This window comes from Alligator mississippiensis, chromosome 1 (assembly GCF_030867095.1).
Source record: "Alligator mississippiensis isolate rAllMis1 chromosome 1, rAllMis1, whole genome shotgun sequence".
Taxonomy (NCBI): Eukaryota; Metazoa; Chordata; order Crocodylia; family Alligatoridae; genus Alligator; species Alligator mississippiensis.
In genome coordinates, this window is record NC_081824.1 from 23,860,784 (window position 1) to 23,882,154 (window position 21,371).

General features: G+C 42.4%; 1 protein-coding gene across 5 annotated transcripts in view; it reads left to right on the forward strand.

Moving 5' to 3' along the window:
- The first annotated feature begins 2,517 nt into the window (after window positions 1–2,517).
- The window catches only part of CYRIA (CYFIP related Rac1 interactor A), a 74,239-nt gene continuing 55,385 nt past the window's right edge, over window positions 2,518–21,371 (forward strand). For 2 of the 5 annotated variants that reach the window (XM_059729489.1, XM_059729494.1), the window contains exon 1: window positions 2,518–2,606. The gene's annotated coding sequence lies outside the window, so the exon portion shown is untranslated. The remainder of the gene's footprint in view (window positions 2,607–21,371) is intronic. The other 3 variants (XM_059729505.1, XM_059729509.1, XM_059729501.1) reach the window with 2 other exon arrangements.

The window sequence follows — 21,371 nt, forward strand, 5'->3', positions numbered from 1 at the left end:
CTGCTGGAGATGGTAATTGCCACACTTCAGCAGACTCCAGCATCTTGTGTATCAGCGTCCATGCATTGAAAAATGGTGGCAGGGGTGCTTTAACTAAAGCTCGCCATCATTTTTCAGCGTGGGGATGCTGATACATGTGATGCTCCTGGGGCATGTGTATAAAGGCCCTTTGTTACCAACTTTATCCCCATTTAATCCTAACAGGATTAGAAGGAAAGTTAGATCATCATGAGTTCAAAGCAATTTAAAATATTTTATGGAAGAAGATATTTTTAGGCCATTGCAGTTGCATACCTACCAGGACAGTCACCCTGGGCACTAACTTGGGCGGGGGGAGGAGGGGGGAGGGGAGGAAAAAAGGGCTACTGCTGCAGCCGTGTGATGACATTAGCCATAGTGGTGACAGCTGGAGTCATTACAGTCCCTGTGTGTAGCAGTTGTGCCAGGTGCTCAGCCAAGTCATTACACTGTTGGTCATTGTAAAGTCCTGGGTTCAAACTACATGTTTTCAGGACTTGCTAGACCCAAACTTTTGAAAGCTATGGAGGCATCCTTCCACAGGACAGAATGACTTGGGTAATCTAAGAAATTAGGACTTTATGTTTCTCTGCAGAAACCCAGGGTATAGACAGCCGCAGAAAGATCAGAGCTGATGTACATGTCTGCCAAACAATAGGGTGGTAGGGCCATTTCTGAGCCTGGGCAAACTTTAATGCAGAGGTACAAAAGATATGGCCCATGGAGCCATGAACGATGCGTGCCCATGGCAGCTGGTGGGGTACGGTGGTGCTGGTGGCAGCGGGAGCATGGAGCTCTTGCAGACGCTGCCAGCACTGTTGGCAGGGGGCAGGGGAGCTGGTGTGAGCCCTGACCAGGGGTTGGCAACCACCCACAGATGCCGCCGGCAGTGTCGGCAGCAGCCCGCAGCAATCGCTGACTGCCTGCAGACGTCACTGGTGGTGTCCCTGGGGCTTCTCCCAGTCAGAGCCTCCTTTTTGGTCAGGGATATTACTAGCTTGGCTAGAGCCAGGATGGCTGAGGGACAGGTCTATTGGACGTATCAGGTTAACATGGGCTAGACACCTACAGAGCAATGGTTAGCCCCCCACTGTTATTAGGGGGGAGGCTACTGGGCATACATCACTTGATTTCCAGGAATAACCAAAAAGAAAACAGGCATAGGAGTGAAAGTGAAAGGTTTAAAATAAATTTACCAAGGAGGGCACCTACCAGAGCACTCTGAGCAGCGCTTGCTGGCCCTCCGTGAATCCAAGGAGTCAGTGGACACTGCCCACCAGTGAAACTACCCAAAGAACTGAACAGAGCAGGGACAGGAAGACAACCCTGCAGTCCCTGGGGCTCCTCTCAACCAGAGCCTCCTTCCCCGTCAGGTATATAGCTAGCTTGGCTAGGGCCAGGCCAACCGGGAGACAGGGAGCTGTGGAGGTTCGCAAGGACTACAAAGCCCTGGGATGGTTCCCTGACTACTACAGTGGTGCTGCTCTGATCCGTTGGCCCATCCCTACTTGCCTTTCCAAGGACACTGCTTCAGTCAAGCTCAGGATGTTTTAGATCTTTTGTTTTTTACAGAGGCTTTTTTTTGTTTGTTTTTTTTTAATGTCCTTTACAGCCAGATGCTTTTATCCTTTTCTTCCTCCCATCCATACAAGGCCGGACACAGGCGTGAACAAACCAGGCTGCTGCCCAGGGCTCAGACAAAAGGAGACTGAAAAATGGTCATTTTGTCCCCATTGTCCGATTATTATCATCATGTGCTCATTATCCGATGCTAAAAGTTCGCCCGGGGCCACCAGAAATCTAGGTAGGGTGCTGCATCCATAGGGGCAAGTGGCAACCCCTGGGCTCACAAACCCTCCAGCCTCCCAAGGTGAATCAGGACTAGAGTGGGCATCAGAGAGGACATCCAGGTTTTCTGCTATTCTGTCCTCCATTGATAGGAAACCTGCACCTTTATGGTTTATACTCCTCTGTCCTCCATTGATAGGAAACCTGCACCTTTCTGTTTTATACTCCTCTGTCCTCTACTGATAGGAAACCCGCACCTTTCTGCTGCTGTGTCCTCCATTGATACAAAACCCAACGCCTTTATTTCTCTTTTCAAGAGAGAAATAGAGGACATAAAGGCATGGGGCTTCCTATCAATAGAAGACAACTGGACTCTCCTCTATGATGGCCACCCTAACCAGGACCCATCCCCGAGGAGCCCAGCCCGGGGCAGTGAACGCCCCCTACCCTACCCAGGGCCGGGCAGCAAAGAAACCCCCGCGGGCGGGGAAGGGCTCTGCCTGTTGCCTCGGGCACCAGGGGGGCGCTCAGTCCCGCTCGGGACTGGAGGGAGGGAGGGAGGCGCAGGCAGAGAGGCAGCTCCCTCCTCTTCTCTCCTCTCCTCTGCCCTCCCCGCGGAGCGGAGCGGAGCGGAGCAGAGCGGAGAGGATCCGAGGACGCGCTTCCTCCTCCCCCTCTCCCCAGCTGAGGGCGGTGCCTGCGGGCGGGAGGGCGGGCAGGCAGGGCCGGGCCGGGCCGGGCCGGGCTGGGGAGCGTGTCCGAGGCGGGCAGAGCGGCGGCGGCGGCGGCGGGCGGCGCAGGTGAGCGGCGGGCCGGGGCGGGATGCGGCGGGCGGGGGGCGAGGCGCGGGCGGACCGCGGGAGCATCTTCCCGGCCCGCGGGGCACTTGCAGCTGGGGCGCGGCGGGCAGGGCTGGGCTGGGCTGGGCAGGGGGTGCAATGAAAGCCACTAGAGGGGGGAAAAACAAACCCGACATTACAAAGAGAAGAAGAGGGAGGACATTGCAGCAGGGTGCGGGGGGGCTGGGCGGTGGGGCAGAGGGGAAAGTGCTTTTGGGAAGCCCGGGACCCGGTGTCTTCTTGCCTCCCCTGCACCCATCTGCGGCCTGGCTGCTGCTCGCCCCTGCGCAGGGCAGGGTGTGGAGGGGGAGATGGCTCGGTGCCAGTGCTGCCCCCTGCGCACTTGGGTTTGAAGGGTAGAAAGTCTGTCCATGTGAGCGGGGCAGGGCACACTGCATGCTGGGATGCCGGAGGACTGCAATTTGGGTGGCTCCTCCAAGGGGCTTCCCAGGGAGGTGGTGCTCTCCCCACCTGGGGGGTCTTGAAGAGCAGGCTGGGTAGGCATCTGGCTGGGGTCTCTGACCCCAGCGCTCCTTCCTGCCCAGGCAGGGGTCGCACTCCATGATCTGTTGAGGTCCCTTCGGCCCCCAGCATCTACGAATGGATGAGTGGCACACGGTAATTGAGTAACGCGGATTAGCGGGAAACTGGCCCTGGAGGGTGCTTAAAGCTGATTTCAGGTGGACGGTTCATGGGTTAAGAGCTCTGGGGGCTGCCTAAAATGAGTGTGTGATAAGGCCCTTAGGAAGGCCAGGTCGGGCTGTTTTGAATGCTGGATTCCTCTGTGAAACCCCTGAGGTTATTTTGTGAATCAAATTTGCAATTTGGACGTGGTTTGGCACCTTTAGACACCCTGGAGAGGATCTTGAGCACCCGGGTGAGGATCACTGCCCAGGGTTTATGCCAGTTCGAATTCACTGTCCTGAGACCTTTCCCTTTTGGATGCTGGTGACGTCTGAGTGGCAGGTGTCCCAAGGAGGCTCTTCTTAGGCTGCCAGCAATAAATAGACATTAGATATGAGGGTAATGGGCATGATCTTTTGTAATCTTCTAACCCAATCACCTAGGCCTCTTCCCATGGTGAGCTCTGTTAGCGAGCTGACACTATACTTTCATGTTTGTCTTTGTTTTTTTTTACAGTTAAGCTTTATTATTGTAGCCTAGTGTCTGTTTTACTGGTCTGCTTTTAGTTCTGCTGAGCTCCCCAGGACACAAGCACACAACTGCAGCATATCAAACAGGAATAAAGGGCTTGAAATGCAGAAAGACACTAACCTGGCATGTCTTCTTCATATTGGTCTTACTGATAATGTGCAGAGGGAGGTGATAGGGATTGGCTTCCAGCCTGTTTCTAGTTGCCTTGAGTGTCGTTCTGCTTGTTTTGTATTTCTGTACCGCTTTTTAATGGACAGTTCATGTTTTCATGTTGACATGGGTTTTTTGTGTGTGCTTCCCTTTTTTTCTTCTTCTGTGTTTACTCAGAAATGCTCTAAAAGTCATTTGAGCTGTAAACAATTCCAGGTAAGGAGAGAAATTGCAATGGAGCAGTGACCAAAAATTCCCTTGTGGGAAAATGGGAAAAGACATTTTGTGCACAACACTGGGCTACAAGAAAAGAAAAATCTCCCGTCAGACAGAGAGAAATAAAATTATTCTTCAACTCAAGAAAAATTTTTATACTAGCAATTTATCATTTGGTTGGGTGAAAACCAGGTTTGTTTTTCTACCTCCACAGATTTATTTATTTAAACTAAACATGATACAACTATATGAAGCCCCATAGCTTAGGGATTTCTTAAATCTCCCCAGGACACATTGTACTTGTACTGGAGGTGTACGACAGAATTACAGACTAAATGAGAATAACATCAAGGGCTTGACTTAAACCCACAAAATCAGAAAATAACTGGCTAAAATTTTTCCAAACACCATGTTGCAGCACGTGTGGTTTGGAGGTTATACTTACATGAAACTAGTGACATATAAGAGAGTTTCAGTTTTACTGTACAGTTTGCTTTGTGAGTGCTTAATATTTTGCTACCCTTTTGTAATCTCTTTTTTGTTTTTACATTATCTTTTTTTTTCCTTCTGTCCTTTTAGAAATCTAAACAGCTACAATAGGTCAAAAGAAGTCAGCATTTGCTAACAATTAGAGAGAAGCTATCATACTGGGTACTACTGCATACTACTTTTTGCATTTACATGTTGAATGTAAACGTTCTTTAAGAGTGGGCTTGGTTGTCGTGGATTATCGTAATGTGGGAAGAAGTTTTGTTGTTAGTTTGAGGCTAGTGTGTCCTCGTGATGCCCCCTCTGAAACACTTATTTTGACACTAATATAGCTTGTCTTCTGTTGTATGGTTCTCTCAAAAGATAAGGATTTGCATATATAACATACATTATTCTGTAGTAGTATTTAAAATTAATTATCAAAAGACTTCCAGGCCAGTGGGGACCAATTTTTTTGGCAGGCGTGTCAGAAGTTAGACCCTGTGCCCTCCCCGAGGGCCACTCCAGTACTCTTCTCCTGCCTTTTCTGCTCTCTGTCTACTCCCATAACTGCCACATGCCCCACACATCGGCTGCCCGTGAGCCTGTGTCACCTGCTGCAGGTTGACTAACTATGATCTATGATACTTAGTACAAAGTATTCAGACAAGAGTGAAGATTTCCACGTTAAAATAAATCTTTTTCATTTATTGATGTCTTAAGTAAGCCTAAAGTATTATTTCACTGCCTGTCAGGATCTGGGCTGTTTTTTGGCAGACATGCTGTATGTTTCAGAAGTCTGAGACAGTTTTACTGTCTTGTGTTCATAGATATGATAAGCAGAAAATGATTGAAAATACAGTTGTTAAAATATGTAATAAACAAGTTGGCCTGAGAGTTTAAAGCAAAATGGAATAAGATGAATGTGCATGGTAAAGTTGAATTTATGGTGTAGGCTGTTAGGCTTTAACTTGCAATTATATAATATATACTATAAAGATAATTGTTCCCAAAGTGTTGTGTATAGAACTAGGGTACCCTCCTAGTTCCTTTTTGTTTTAATGAAAATGAGGAATTTGAATTTTACTTTTGTGTGTGATTTCTGGCCCCTACTTTGAATTGACACTTGTGGATACAACTACAGTTCAGATAATAGGCATAAGGTAACTGCTTGTTGGGCTTTATCTAGTTAGATTCATGGTACTGCATTCAGTTGTTATTGTCAGTTGAAGTGTTATCGTTATTTAAATGTTATTAAATACTGTTGTGAATTTTTACTTTCAGAAAAAAAACCCCAACTATTGATACGATATCATAGGTCAGTCAGGTCTAGGTAGCCATAAATAATAATTTGTAATAAATAATTATAATGCAATTTTAATACAATATCTTACAAATCAATTTGTCACTTAAAACATTTCTAATATATCACTCAAACTTAAGAAGCTCCTCAGTCATGTATGTTACACAGTCTCTCCTTTCTTTAGTCTGCCCCTACCTCCAACTCCCCGACCTGCACTTACATCCCATTTTCAGCTTCTCCTGGACTACAGGAAAGGATAAGAATTTGACTATGCAGAATAGCTTGTAGGATCAGGGACTGGATGAACAACTTCAGTCATAGTATAGAAATTAAAGTACATCTGCGTGTCTTTGAGAAGCTTGTGGGGGTTTGAAAGGTTTTTATTTTTAAATTCTGGAAGGTAAGAGTCTGCCCATTTGAAATGTTCAATGTACAAAGTCCTAGCAGTAATCTAGTTTGCTGTATTGCTTTTTATAATTATATCAATGTTACCTTATGTTCCTTTGATGCCAGGTGTGAATTATTGCGCGGAGGATGTGGACTGTTATATATCAAGATTTCTGTTGTTGGTGCCCTAGTTCTCTATGCTGAAGTGTGAAGGTCTGAGTCGGCGCTGAACCTTAACCTTTGTTCTTAAGTTGTGTGTGTATACAATATATATACATATACACAAAACTTTAAGAAAAAGTGGGGTTTTGATGTCTTTATTTTGAGGCAAAGCAATGTGTGATATATGGTTACTGCAAAACTGATATTGTTTGGGGCTTTTCCTGGTAGATAATCCCTACATTCCCCCATCCCAGGTTTCCTTATGCAGACAGTCCCAGATCCATCAAGAAAAGACTTGGGTACCTAGACTGGGACTTTAGGTGTAATTTAGGAACTTGAGTTTAGGAATGCAATTGTCACCATATAAGCCTAGCTCTTTTTTGGGGATTACAACATATGTAGACATCAGAGTTTTCACTGGAGTTCTGTAAGTGACTAGAGTCATTACCCTGCAGTAAAGGTGCACCGATATATTGGTCCCACATTGGATTGGCACTGATATAAGGAAAATAGACTGTATCAACAATTGGCTTTTTTTGGCTGATGTGGTCAATAACACCATCGATAAATGCCCTGTGTATGCATGCAGCTGCAGCGCAGCACGCAGGCGACCGGGAGTGTAACCTGGCAATGTGGAGAGCAGCTAGGTCCAGCTGGTAAGTCTGTTGTGAAGGAAGGGGTGTGGGGGGCAGATCAAGGTCCCCGCAGGGAGGGAGAGGGGCTGGGGCAGGGGCAGGCACTGCACAGCTGGGGTGGGGTGCGGGATGGAGCCGTGAGCGGCTCATTTGGGAAACATGGCGGGGGACAGCTCCTGCTACTGTGGGCACCCCAGGAGAGCATGGGAGACGTGTGTCCCTGGATCTGCACGCGGGGCAAGGGTGGGCTGCCTCTGTGGGCTGGGACTGGGGCTGGGGTGGCACCAGGCTGTTCCTGGTGGGGGGTTGGGCTGAGCTGTGCTCAGGGCAGGCGGTGGTGCTGCTGGAAGGGGAGGGTTGGGGGCTAAAGTATATTTTGGGGTGACTGCAGGCCCCCCTCAATAGCCCCCTTTCCAGCACCACCACTGCCCGCCCTGAGCACAGCCCAGCTCGTCGCCACCCCAGCCTGCAGCAGCAGCCCACTCTCACCGCACACACAGATACAGGGACACATGCCTCCTATGCCCTCCCGGGGTGCCCGCAGTGGTGGGAGCTGCCCCTACACCATGCCCCCCGGACGAGCCGCTCATGGCTCCGTCCCATGCTCCGTCCCAGCTGTGCAGCCCCTGGCCCTGGCCCTGGCCCTGCCCCTGCCACACTCCCTCGCTCACCACAGGGACCTCGATCTGTTCCCCCAATGCCCCTTGCCCCTTCCCCCACAACAGACTTACCAGCTGGATGCTGCTCTCCATGCTGCCCAGCTGCATCAGTCGGATCTGTATCAGCCAGTATGGCTCCTTAAAAATCAACCATCAGTATCGGCCCAAAATTTCTTTATACGCCACTACCTTGCACATGCCTTGACCTATAATTCACTCTTCTTCCACTTCAGTCCTTTGAGAGGCCTGATCTGGGAGGCATGCTCCAAGCACACCTAAATCCACTGACAGGATTGGTCACATCTTAAAAAAACAAAACAAAACAACCTCCTTCCCCGACAGTGGGCATAGCCTCTTTCATTCAAAATCATGGCTGAAGGAAGGAGGTGCTATTGCCCTTTTTTTTTTTTTTAATTCAATAACTTAATAGCTATGAGAGTCACCCAGGTTGTGAAAATCCTGGGTCTTCTGCCCTTCTCAACCTGCAGGGTTTACCTCCTAAGATAATGGCTTAATCACCAGGTTATGGACTGATCTATAGTTAGGGATATTTTTTGTTCTTTTAGTTAAATCTGTGCTACTTTGCAGGGAAATATTCAAGTTTTATTTAGCCAGAGAGAAGGAGCATAACTTTTTAAACCAGTGATCTAGGCAGTCACCTGAGAGGATGACAGCTGGGTTCCATCTCTGCTCCTAGGTCTGTTTAATTGTTTCTTCTTTCTGTCTGTCTTTTTAACTTCTCATTCACTTCAGAACAGCCTATATCACTGATTCTCACCCAGGGTGCCATGGCATCTAAGGGTGCTTTGCTCTTTGAATGGCATCATGAGGTATGAGGAAATAAACCGATAAAGGCAGGTTCAAGCATGTCCCTACTTGGCCAGTTCCCCACTCCCACTGCCCAACCCCCCCGGAAGGAGGTAACAACTGTAATATATAATTTGTTTTTGAAATTGGGTGCCACTCAATTCACAAAAATTTTGGATGGGTGCCTGGAGTCCAATTAGGGATAGTGCCTTGAGGCTAGTGTTTAGGGCATTCTGGGAGGTGATGGATCTAGATGCTAACTCTTCAGGCTGAGGTGGGTGTAGAACCAAGGTGTCCTGCATTTTGGGTGAGTGCTGTAACACTGAGCTAATGCAGACTGTTGTCTCTTCTTTTCAAACATGAGGGTGGCCCCTATCCCATTTTATGGAAGTGATGACATAGTCCCTAACTCAAGGAAGTGTTCTGGGCTGTGAATCCCTGTGTGTTGTAGGCAGGTTCTTACAGCCAAGTTAGTTCCCCAAGCCTCTGAGAAGAAGAGTTGGAAGAGAGACACTGTTCACAGCAGTTGCACTGTCTAGCTTATGCCGATTCCTGCTTAGCGTGGTTGCTTTTGTCAATCCTTCAGAGGCATACAGCTCTCTCTGGGCACACCCACATGCACAATTAATTAGATGCGATAAACTTGGCACAGTTTGCCCCAGAGTTTATTGCTCCTGGGCACAGTGTTTACACCAGCCTGGGGCTGCTCATACTCAGCTTGACGTGCTGTGAAGGGGCTGGCTGGGACGTGAGGGCGCTACAGTGTGGGACTAACTGGCAGGCAGCCCCTTACTGTAGCACCTTTGTGCCTTAGCCAGCCCTGATCAACGTCTGCATGTGTGTTGAGCTGGAGTAACTAACTCTGTCATAGGATAGCACTTGTGTCAGGCTGTGCTATCCTATGGCGGAGTTAATTACTTTACTCCGGCCTAATAGCAATGCACGTGTACATTACTCTGGCCTAATAGCAATGCACCCTGACGCTCTACTGTGGAGCTACTTTGTCAGTGTTGCAGTAAATATCTCATGTAGATGTGCCCTTTGTGTACTAAATAAGGAACTTAGGCATCAAACCCAGGGCTGTGGATTCAGTTCCGAGTGCCTCACAGTTAAACATGAAGATGCATAAGTCTTTCTGTGATTCTAGTCCTCTGTTGTTCATTGACTCTAAGATAAGTACAAGTTCTTTTGGATTCAGTCCTCAGTTGGCAACATATAATATTGTCATTATATATGACAAGATGCTTGAGAGCTTTGGCCTAGACTAGTTTGAGAAGTCCAAGTCATCATTGTATGGATTGAACATGGCTAGATTAAAGACTTTGGTCTTTTACTAGACATAAGCGTTTGTGTGTGTGCGTGGCTTTTTATTTCTTCCTTTTTTTTCTTTTTTATTGTCCTGTAGATATTGGATTCTAATGTAGATACATGTAATAAAAATAAATCTATTTTTTGCAGCAGTCCAAAATAGAATCCAATTTGACTAAAAGGTTTTTAGGAGGGGAATGAAACAACTTAAGCAATTTTCTAGCTTCTTGTCTTTCATATGCTGTGTGAAAATAGATAAGAATCTGGTTCTTACATAGGTGTCACGATCTGTTTAGATGATAATTACATGTTTGACTGTTCCATTTGATAGCCCCCAAAAGTCCTCCTTCTCTGAAGCAGACCAAGATTGAGTAGGATCCTGTCAAGGTAAAGGGACTGCAGAAATATGCTTAAAGAGCTGTCATAAAGCTGTTGGGTGTACACAGTGATGAATTTCATTTTTCCATTTGATACATTTACTTCTCCCACATGATTTGTTGGACATAGTTTTTAGAGGCTTTTTGTGCATTAATAGACTGTTGTGGAAATGTCTTGGGGTAGGGAGTGGTAAGAAGGGAAAGATCCTTTAATAGTACTATCGTAAGGCATTCATTTTGTTTGATTCCATAGTCCTCTTTCATAGTATGTAAACACGTCCTTTTTTGTGCACTGGATCATTTCATGTAGGCTTTGGACATTTGGATTGCTAGGAGTCCGTGGTTCACTGATTCCAGAAATGTAAGTCTGTTGCCTCTCCGCTTTGATAACCTCCACTTCCTCTTACTACCCTTGCAAAATCATCTTTTGGACTATTCATTTGGCATTTCACAGTATAAATTTTAGCTGTCCTTGTCCTCAGATCTGAAGTGTGTGGGTACTTGTAGGAGTTGCTGAAACGAAGTCATGACTACTGTGACATCCTCCACTAGGGGTTGCTCCTGTGTGGGAGAGGACACAGGAGCTGTTCAATGTACATTTACACTTTAAAATGTAATACCTGTTTTTTTTCCTATGTCTTTAGAATCAACTACATAAAAGCTACTATAGATAGGGCTTAGATAATTTCAATGTCCCCTTAAAAGAGGGATTTACAGAAAAAATGGGTTGAAAACATAGGTACTACTGCTATATCAGTACAGCTGTATCTGTGATGAAAAATGGATGTGTACACACATTCAAATAATCTGGGAAAATTCTCCCATGTTCATTCTTCTGGTACGAAAACTTACCCAGAGCCGTGTATACAAACATTTGAATGCTGAGGCCCTGAAAAGTGCAGAGCTTGCAGTGTTGGCTCTGTGTAGCAGTGGGGCTCTTGGGGGCTGTGCGCATATCTCAGCCTACTCTGGAGGTTCCCTTAGTTTGCCTGGCAACAGTTGGCAGCAGTGCATAGAGCTGTCCTGATTGGCTGACCCAGTCTGCCTGTGTTTCCCTGTAGCACAATGTGGGGATTGTGTCAGGGATGTGTTCTGCTCCCTGTTGGAGCATCGGCATCCAGTGATGCACTGTCTCCTAGGAGGAGAAATGGGATGAGGAAAGAAGGATGCTGGAGGATTGTTCGTGATCCCAGGAGACTCTCCTGGGGGTGATCCCAGGTTATTCCTAGGTTGTTATAACCTGGTTGTTCCCAGGTTATTTTACTCGAAGAGAAAAAGCCTGAACATGTGTACACTTGTGGTTTCTCCTTGGAGAGCTGCTACTCTTTGAAGAGCACCTGCATGTGGCCAATGAGTCTAAATTGCTGTAGGTTAGATAAGGAGTTCGGTAGAGAAACTGTCTGTGACTCAGATGGCAAGCTGACTGCAGAGTTCTCTAGTGGAGTGGTTTTCAACCTGTGGTCTGTGAACCTCTGGGGGTCCATAGACAATGTATAAAGGGTCCGTGAAAGAGAACTATGATCAATCAAAAGTATTTAAATACGCACGCTAACAGTTCAAAGGCGTCTTCACCTTCATTCAAAATTTCTGTAGGGGTTCGCAAGTGGAAAAGGTGGAAAACCGCTGCTCTGGTGCATATGGTTATATAGCTGGTCAGTATTGCAAGGGAAGAAGAATTAATGCATGCTAGGGGAGACATGTGTGTGGTTGAAAGGGAAGGAGGAATATAGTTGCTCCTTTCCAAAAAAGGAAATAATAATGGATACAGTAACAGTAGTTAACAATATTCACATAGTTTCCTGATATTACATTCTATTTAAGAAATTGTAATTGCCTTTAAGACGTTTTGTAATTCCAAATGAGAACGACTGAGAGATTGGAAAGCGAAGTTTGAGACACATAATGTAATCTGTGCTGTGACTTGTTGGGAACCCTTGTTATAGCACAGCATTTATTACTCAGATTAGTATCTACTGGAGTGATGTTTTCATTCAGTTTCATTTTCCCTTGGTATATTGCATCAAACAGTACCCTCTTGTCTTTTTCTCCTGCTTATTTTTAATATTTCATTGACTATTTTCCTACACAGTTTCTGATCTTGAAGTGAATTTGAACTTTGTTATTTGATGAACTGATAATTTTTGTTACTTGATAGTGTCATGGTTTTCCTATTTTTTAGCCGCCTTGCATACTATGGGGGGGGGGGAATCTGAAGTCTTAGACATGTAGCTAGATGTCCCTTCATTAATATAACGTTATTGTGAAACTGATTAGTTACATTTTAAGAAGAATTATTTGGATTTGACTTATTCACCTGTGTGTTACTGCGGTTTTGATTCATTATGGCATAGACAGTCGCGTGTTGTCCCTTTATGTATCTAAAAGTAAATCCGCCTAAAATTCCCCTTTTGTTCTGCTACTGAAGAACACTGTGGGCTGCCAAACCCAGGCTGAGTCACCACAATCGTAGTAAGTGTTTGTTACTTTTGCAATTGCTGTTATATTCAGTATGCTCTAAGTCAAAGTGATACTGGTAGGTTAAAATGCTATATTTTTAAAGTGTCATGTTCTTTATGATATTGAAACACACTTTTAATTCTTTGTTTAATAAATGTTGTTTTTACTATTGATGGTGGTAAATGCAAAAGTAAATCCTGATCTTTGACAACAAAAATGACTAATCAGTTTCTACCCGAATTTCACTTTCAGGTTCTCTTGTTTTGGCAAGACTTAGCTTGTAAAAAAATTACGGGGAGTTTCCTAACATGGTTAAAACCCCTTTCATTTTGGACTTGATTTAATGCACCTTTTCCATTTATTTCTGAGGACAGAGATTTACAAATTCTTAAGCATGCTGGAGTTTGGGCAGTAATCCAGTGCAAATTTAAACATGATTAACTTCACTGTTGCAGGATCAGAGCCTGAGAAAGGAGTGACAGCTTGGTTAGAATACTTAAATAAAGTGAAATAACTGCAAATCACTAATTGAGCCACAGCATGCACTTTGGATCAGAGTTTGCAGTACCCATCCTTTCCAGTTGGAATTAGAAATCACCCACATATTTAGCTGCAGTAAAGTAAAAGTGTTCATCATCACAACAGACTTCTTAACTGTTGTAGGAGTTAGGGAAGGTGCAAGCTTTTTTTTTCCCCTTGCTAATTATACAGCACAAAAACAACAGACTCAAGGCATTCCATAAGACTGTCAAGTGGCATTTACCTTCCTACTGTGTGGAGCATATGTAGTCTAAAAAAAGCAATTAAAAGGAAGCTGAATTTTTATAAGTTAGATCATCAGTTAATTTCCCTATTCTGCTTTGTTGAGCTGAACTTGTTGTTGAGGAAAAGGAGCACCGAATTGATTAGATGTGGGTAGCAGACACCAAAACACCCTAGAATACATATAGAAAGAGATTGAATAGAAAGTACCAAATTCCACTGCAGTTAAAATGTTTGAGTCATGCTGTCAGTACAGCTGTTTCCAAAAAAGAGACTCCTGTCAGTGAAATGATATTAATGCAAGAAAGGAAAGTCAAATATATTACATGCCCTGTTTTCTTAGGTTTTTAAAATATTCTCTAGTGTTTAACTCATAAATCACGAAACATTTATGGTGGGCAATTTCCTATGCTCTGAGAAAATGATACTTTGCTCATGGTTTTTACCTTCTGCTTTCAGGGTTAATGCTCATATTTCACTGAGGTAGGAATAAGTGAGCAGCATTATAGCTTTCAGCATCCTGATTCATATGGCAGAGAAGTGAGCAGCTCTTGTAGTGGTGCTGACTTCCTTTTACTTTTTTTTGCCCATAAAAGGAGAAAAACACTGCCATATGACTAGGACTGGAGAGAATCATAAGACAAAAGTATGCTTTTAAAATATCTTTAGGAAACTTTAATTTTTGTGTTGCATGGCTGGCATTCCCTTCTGTGTATTTTATTTGGTAAAAATGAAGTACTGAAATTTTGAATCGTGGTTTTTATTGCTAGGAAACCTATGACTCTAAATAAAGGCAGTCTTTCTAGGAAGGTGAAGGGTAGTTTTTTTTTCCCCCTGGAAAACTTTATAGTGACTTCTTCAACCAGCCTCTACAGATTTGAAATATTTAATTGTTCTGCTCTAATATGTTTTCTTTAAACAATTATAAACTAAGAGCTCAAGAATAGTTTTCTGTGTGGAACATGGCTTTTTCTAGGGTAGTTGAACATCCATTGTGTGGGAGGGAGGAAAAATATCACTTGTCTAAAATTGCGTCATCCTCTAAAACCTGCAGCAATTTTTCTCCTTGCAGTGGGAGGAACGATTATCCCTGAGTCTCCCATTCTGTGTTAGGGAATGTCTGTGCAGATATCTAGATCTGTATTTAATGCTGATTTATTCAGTGTTAATAAAGCTTCTACATCAGCAGTCTATTCAGGGAGGAGGAGTATTGGGATATTTTCTACTGGACCTGTGCAGAAAGAGAAATGGTATATGGTACTGTGGGTGGGAGGTAGGGATTCTTTTTCTGCAGCTGCCATAATCAGGCCTGGCACCCAACTTTGACATGCACTCTACCCTTTCCTGTTCTTGTAAGGAAAATTCAAAAGCATCCTCATAGTTTCATGGTTCTTTTTGTCATTTATTTGTTTTTTTAATAGGAAACTTCAGGTTGACTGTTAGCTTTAATAGATTGCAGTTCAAGAGAACTAGCATTACCACACAACTCCTAGCCCTGGAGATGTCTAGTTCAGCCATCGTCATTTCTGTGTGTCAAATATTCTTGTACCTGGTAAAATTCCTGAGAGAATGTGTCCATGTACAGAAGAGAGCGATTTGTTTTCTTTTTCTGCATTAAACAAAGCAAAGAGGTTTCACCCAAATACTTAACTACTCTCCCCTCACTGTGAATCCAGGTACTCAAAAGAGGGAGTTGAAAAGAAATTGGCATCTTAGTGATGAGCTGCCCCATAAGTATCCTTTATGGCTTACAGCATCATTTTCTTATTCAGTGGTATCATAATCATTCTGGACTTCTTGGTGGGGAGTAGGGGGCAGAGACATCAACTGCAAGTTAGCACTGATTGGTTCCAACTTTTACATGTGCAGGTAAAGGCATGCTTAGATCTAATGTGTGATGCACACAGTCATGTCTTTTGCTATACTACAGTGCATTGGTGGAGCTGCAATTGTGGGATTGTGCATTTGATCCAATCATGCCTTACTTTTGGTGTAGGGGGAGACTGATCCCATCAGGCATGGGACTCTTGGTCTTGGCTGCACCCCACAACCAGGCGGGACTGAGAGCCCCATGAGCTATGGACGCTGTTGTAGTCTCCTAGCTGTGGGTATGCGTGGAGTGCCCTACAGCTGGGAGATTGCTGCAGCAGCAGCAGACTGTCTATGCACGTGAATTAAAGCTGGATAGAAACCAGTTATAAAGTTGTTATACCTTTTCGAGCAATAACTTTATAGCTGGTTGGACGTTTTTTAGGGTTTTTTTGCCTGTGTAGCTGGTCTAAATTTATTGCATAATTAATAAGGTAATTGTGCAACAGATATAGGGTGTAGAGGGGGCCTCTAAAACAAAATCTTTGCCTCTGACTTTGGGTAATCAGTCCACCATACATCTTCACATCGGGACAAACATCTATGCTTTTAAGATCCTATTGTTCTAAAAGTCCAGCCTATTTAAATAAAGACATTTTTGTCTTATTCTAATGAGGCTTTTGCCCCAACTGTTCTTATCCAAACAGGTGACTACTATATCTTCAGAAAGAGAAGGATTTGGCATCCTGTCCTGGACCTTTGTCTCAATGAAATAATGTGCTTCATGTTCTGCAGACTAGCTCTAGTTCTGATTATTCCTGTTTTAGATCCTCATGACTAGTTTGTAGGTTGCAGTTCACCTGACCTTCAGGAAATGCCTTATTCTACTGTTGGGAAATTCTCATAATTGATACAGTGCTTTCCTTTCAAACTTTCCTGAATCACTGGGTCTGTTCACAAAAATTATGGTTGTAGCAGTTTACCTGTAGAGATGAGGAGGTCCCTTCCAGCCCTAATATCTATGAATTTATGGATGCTTATCTTGCTGGGATCCTTTGAACCTAGCTGACTTCCTGCCCTTTGGGCAGGGGGCTGGACCCGATAATCTTACAAAGTCCCTTCCAGCCCTAGCGTCTATACATCTATTAATCTGAATCTGTGAATAAAGGGGAAACTTATCTGTGACTAGTTGAGCAAATAACTCTCCCAGTTATTCTGGATCTCTCTACTGCTCCAGGTCTTGGAGTCAAAGAAAAGTCTGAAAATACTTTCCAGTATTGATGTTGGTGGACTTCACAGGTGAAGATAGCATACCTCAAGATAGATCTCCTCATCAGTTAACTTTAAACACATCAGCCAGAGTATGTGTAACTGCTGGGATATGTGGTTTCTTAAAACTGTTGCAATTTGTTAGATTTTACCCAAAGTCATTGCAAGGATGGTGGTGATCAGTGTTTCCTCAGAGGCACATAGCCATGCACATATGAATTTTGATTACTTTACATGTACGCACTGTAGTGTTGGTCTCGCTTCTTTCAACTAAAATGCTGGCCCTTGGATAGTCCTTTATCCTTTCCTGTCCTCCCCCCTCCCCCCAAAAAAAGATTTTAATCTATATTCACTTAAACTAAGAAGAGTTTATAAACATTCCCAGTGTCTATGCTTGAAGGAACCACAATCCAAGTATAGAAAGATAATGCTACTATGATCTGTTACATTAAAAATGGGGAAGTGTATGTGCCTCCTGTGAAGTAATCTATCTCTGGGACTTTTATCTTGGGCGGAAAGGTCCCATTGTTACTTGATATTGTCTAGGTTTTCAGAACAGCGTACTGGAACAGTTCAGGAGACCAATAAAAATGTTTGGTCAAGGTGTTATGTCTTAAGAATTTACCGTTTGTCAATAGCATGTTTGTGTTTTTCAGGCTAACATAAGCTCATAGACTAGCAACTTGAACAATGGGTAGCAAAATGCTGTATTTGTGACTTGCTGGCTGTGGAATTAGATTCCTTGGGTGAAGTTTGTTGCAGTTTTCTAGCCTTTATACACAGGTCTAATTCTCTATTATCATGCCTTATGTAATCATTTATACCTGTCCAAAGTTGGTATAAATAATTACTTTTCTGAGTAGGTATAGTAATCTACAGTAACTGGTTGCCAGTTACTATTCTACACTAGCTAACAGACATTTACTTCTGTGGAAAGTACACTCCCTCTGTGTGCGTTTTTATGCAGACAAAATTTTACAAGTAAATAAAGTAGAGCTTATCTCCTTTCGGTTAGAACAGTAGTTCTTTAGCACATCGGTATAGCAACAGTTTAAGAATAGGATAAAATGAGATAACATCCATTCCAGTTTAAGTAACTGTCCAGTCTAAATTTGCTAACCATTTTTTGGCTACAAGTCTTGGGTTGCTTTGATTTTTTTTTTATTTTTTTTTTTCCTCCCCCATAATTTATTAACAGCAGCAAACATACAACCTGCTGAAAGTCAGTACCTTAAAATGTCATTAGATAATATTCCAGATCTTTTCCACAGAGCTGAAAGCATGTAGGCACTGTTACTTTTGACTATATCGTGTGGGCTTCATGGGGAACATCTTGGGGCCCAATCTGAAACCGTTATAAATCAACATTGCCTTCAGGTGAGGTGTATTGATGTACCTCAGTTCAGATCTGGAACTTTATTATCTGCAATCAGCCAAACTGATAGTTCTGAAAATGTGGCATTAAAGGAACTCCTGAGTACCCATCCAATATACCTGTAGGTATACATCTCTAGTCTATTTTGAAATAAATTGTCTGTAGGAATGGAGCGATATTTTCATGGCAATCCAACTAAAGCCAATCAGGAGTACTCCTGGAAGCACTGTTTTATAGCAGAAAGTTTCATAAACTTCTTGTTGGGGCTGGTATTACAAAATTATTCTTCATATTTCTCGCAGGCTATGGATGAGAGGGGGATTCTAGCCAAATAAAGCCTGTGTATCGATTTAGAAGTACATTCTGGAAAGGCTTTGCTTTATTAAAAAACAACAAAAAAACAAAAAACAACCCCTCAAAGCTTTTTTGAGCAATTGACTGGCATTGAAAAAAAAATCTAAGCAGATGGCATTTCCACCCTGTTCTGAGCAGATGATAAGCACAGTGATTATGGTCCATATTATCTCTTTTCTGGGGTTTGCCTTTGTTAACTAAAATAACAGCAGCAACCTATCAACATCCCCCTAAACTTGGCTGTTCCTAGGGTTTCCCCTGCAGAGTCTGGGAGATCCTCATCTCCTTTTTCTGTTTTTACTGGATCTGCCTATATAACCTCAGAATTGGGAAGGGGGCGGGGGGAATACTGTTGGTCTTTTAAGCAGGATTCAGTCTGTTCGTATCACAAATTACCTAACAGGAAGACCCTGTGCCCCCATGTCCAGGTTCTCTTTCTAAATCTCCTTATATATAATAAGGGATTTTCTTATAGAATATTGAAAATATAAGCCCCATATTTTCATTTTTCATATTTAAAAGCATCTCCCTTTTTCTAACAAGAAACTTCATATTAGAACAGGAAATTGGAATTACATAATTCTGAGATTTGAGGAAATTCTGCAGTGATTTTGCTTTTTCGAATATGGCCTTTTCATTCAATTTCATGCTTTACCTTTATTTAAAACTTCATCTTATTTGTGTTTTGTTTAGTCTTTGATCTGCAACATTTAAAATACACATTCTGTTTTTAACACAGCTCTCTTTAACTCCGATACATAAAAGTAGCATCCACTAAGAATAGTCTGTTTTACCAAAATCTGATCATATGGCCTGTGTTATTTTTTAAATAGCTGGAAACTTTTAAAGTGGCAGTTGTATATTGCCATAAGTTAAATTGGCTATGTTTTCAAAACCTGCATATATAATAAGTTTTACTCTCCTCAGGTTCACTTGACTCTTGGGCTGAAGGGATTGAACTGAACTCTCTGAATCCTTTTATACATTTATTTTAACCAGGGTTAAATTGACTCATTATTGTTTTGATGACATCTCATAAGTAATGTTCTTTCCTTACTATCATGTGGTGCTTATCTGCTTTACCCTCTCTGCCTTAAAGCAGCATAATGCTATTGCTAAATTTGGAAGTATAAGGGGTATTTTATATCTGTTCTTCTGTATGTTTATTATGCTGACCTGAAGGTAGAAAAAACTGCCCCCTCCTCAATAAAGGCATATAAAAAGGGCTTCAGTTTGCTGTGTAAACCTGTTTTATAAATGTGTTTTCTTACTTTCGCTTAAGACAGAATTTTGTAGGAATGGCATCAATCTTGCATCAATAAACATGTTATAAATATTATTCCTTTGGAGTCCATGTAGGGGTTTTTGACTGTTTTAATGATAGTGAAGTTTTATTTTTTATGGTAATATTCTGCTTTATAAACAAAAGAATTGTGGTTTAAGAAGCAACAGTCAATCTGAAGAAATAGTATAGGTCTTTTAGTTCATGGACATGTTTTTCCTTTCTCTCCCATAATGCTCAGTTTCCCAGTAGATGGTGTCTCTTGGCATCTCTCTCAAACAGCTCCAACGTTTTGCCTCAACCCTTGCCTTGCAGGCCACTCCACACATTTATTCTTTGCTGCAAGAAAATTGTTTCCTGATGTCTAAAGAAGATTTCAAACAGCCTTCCACTTATCCCCCCCCCCCCCTTTTTAATCCTATCATCTGTACTGTTGTTTTGGTATCATTTGTGCTCCCCCCACCCCCCATACCATTTTATATGTTTTGATTACATTTTAAATTGCTCCGTGTTTTTATTTTTAGATTTAGAAATATGATGCCTTACATTATGAAACCTCGCCTTCTCATTTTTAATAATGCGATACTAGCCAACATTATCTTAAGGATCCCATATTTTAATTGGAGGACAGTTCTTCAATCAAATTTGAAAATCTTAATTTCATGATTTCTTTTCCCTCAAAGTCTGTATTTTTAAGCCTTCTTTATAGTTGTTAGCATTATGTCCATTTTCCCCAAATGAGTTGAGTTACACATACAATGAACCTAATTTTCCTTTAGGTACATTCTTAGTTATTTATGTTTTTAATATACTGGTACACTTTCCCTTGTCTTCCTGTAGATAATTCCAGATTGAAACTTTTGAATTAGGCCTGCATACACCATTACCACTAACATCTTTGCATGTTGATGTGATCTGAAATTCTGGTTAGCTAAATAATTGGCTGTTTTCATTCTGGATACTGCTTGTTAAATTCCATTTGAACATCCTATTTTTTGATCCTCAGGCCTATTGCCTGCACATTACTCTACTCCAAATTTTTGTCTTATAACAACTGTTTGCTTCCATGCTTTGTGAATTGAGTTGAATTCTTTTTTTATGACAATATTCAATTTAAACATTTCCAGCAGCGGTGGTGGTAATTCTAGAGCAGGGCTCTAACACTTCCTATTCCTAGGAATGAGTTTTCTGTTTAATGTGGAAGACAGTTCTATGTTCAGACAATTCTATATTTTCTCTAAAAAACAAACAAACCATATCCTTTTTTTTTTTTTTTAATCAGTGCTGTTTGTACTGTTACATTGAGAACTTATTGCCATCTTTCTATGTAGTGGCAAATATAATTTAATTTTAAAAGTGTATCGTACTAAATCCTCCTTGCTTTTTTGTACCTACTTTTTTCTATGCTTTTGGTTTGTTTATTTATTTCCTTTTCTTATAGAAACAGATCACTGAGGCTGTGGGTTGCATTGGTTGTGACTACTGTGGCCTAAAATTTTACATGTTTTTTTTTCAAATTGACTCTTTTGGCAAGACTTGTAAATTTTCCACAGTGATTAATAGGGAGGGATTTAAAAAAAAACAAACCTTTAAGGTATTTAACTGTTCTTAATCTTTCTCCCCATAATTAATTTACATTCATTCGTTATCAAATAATGACTATCCTTTATTAACTGACCATAGCATATGTATCTCGTCCTATCTACTTTTTCACATGCATACATGCCTTTGTACAGAAGGCATGAAAAATGTTATGGAGAGTCAAGCTTAAGAAGAGATGTGCTACTGTCT